Here is a 1323-nt window from a genome sequence, read left to right as displayed (position 1 = left end):
AACAAACACCTAAGTAGAAAGCTGGTCTGGATGAATTAACTGGAAGTACTAAGGAAGCCTTAATCCATGCCATTGATCCATGCTTCCCTGTACCCCACAAGCATCACCCACATTCTTGTCTTCTCTGTGGTTTCCTAACTCTCACTGCACAGAAGAAGACAAGTGGTGGCACAGCACCCAGGAAGTCTATGTCACTTTTCTATCTTTTTTTCTTGTCCTCATCATGGGAATTCTGAGTATTGTCCTTTACCCCAAGTTGGAAGCTACCTATAAAACTAATTCAGCTAACAGAGCTTTTCAAGCGTATAGGAACAAAGGCCAATCTCTATGTATTTTGTAAAATAAGGTTTTTTTTCCCTAATACTCAAATACCTCTTCACCCTTGGCCACAGAAACTGACTAGGTTCTGCTGCTGTTGGAAAAGAATCACAGAGCATTATTCCGATAATTGAAATGCCTATGCTGGCAGACACAGTACAGTCCTCCTCTCTGACATACCTATACAGTTGCAATTGGCAGAACTGTACAGGTATATTGCTCTGAGATGAGCTATCCAAGAACTGAAGGTTACCAGGTGACTACCAGGTGTGGATACATCCCTAGCAGAACAAGGACATCAGGTTCTGATAGGGTTGGAATGCTCTTAAAGGGGAAATGCTTAGCCAGTGTATGGGACGCTATTAAGGGGGAAATGCTTAGTTGCTAGAGTAGAGAAGCAGTAACCGCAAGTAGGGTAAGATGATGATAATGAAATAACCAATGAGTGAGTTAGAGGCTTATATGCTTGCTGGATAGACAGTAGCATGTACGAATTAGAAAAGTCTACGTGACCGTGTGTACGGGACTTGGAAGAGTATAAAAGCTGTATGCAAAGCTATAATAAACGGCTTCTGGAGATCATATTGGTCGGCGTCAGGAGACTGGTCTTCTGCATGTGGTGATCCCGACGTGCCTATGATGGCGCACCCTGACGTGCCTACAATGGCACACTCCCACCCCCGATGTGTCTACGATGGCACACCCCGATGTGCCTGCGATGGCACAGTGATTTTATGAAAAGGCGAAAGGACTCGGCTGATGATGGAGTAGCTGGTCTACCTGGGATTTGAAATAATATTGAAGACACTGTGCAGTGGAGCACCTATGGAAAAAGGTGAGCAGCCGAGGCTGGAACATGGGGACGGCTATAACTAAAAAGTAATACAGGACATGTTCCAGCATATTCTCTCTGTGAGAGAACTGAAATATGATAAAAAGACTTTAAATCGCTTATTGCGATGGGGACAGTCACATGGTTTTTTTACCTCAGCTCGAGATGCTTTT

Source organism: Egretta garzetta, unplaced genomic scaffold (genome assembly GCF_000687185.1).
Source record: "Egretta garzetta isolate BGI_Z169 unplaced genomic scaffold, ASM68718v1 scaffold175, whole genome shotgun sequence".
In the NCBI taxonomy this organism is placed as follows: Eukaryota; Metazoa; Chordata; class Aves; order Pelecaniformes; family Ardeidae; genus Egretta; species Egretta garzetta.
Note: the sequence above shows the minus strand (reverse complement) of the source record.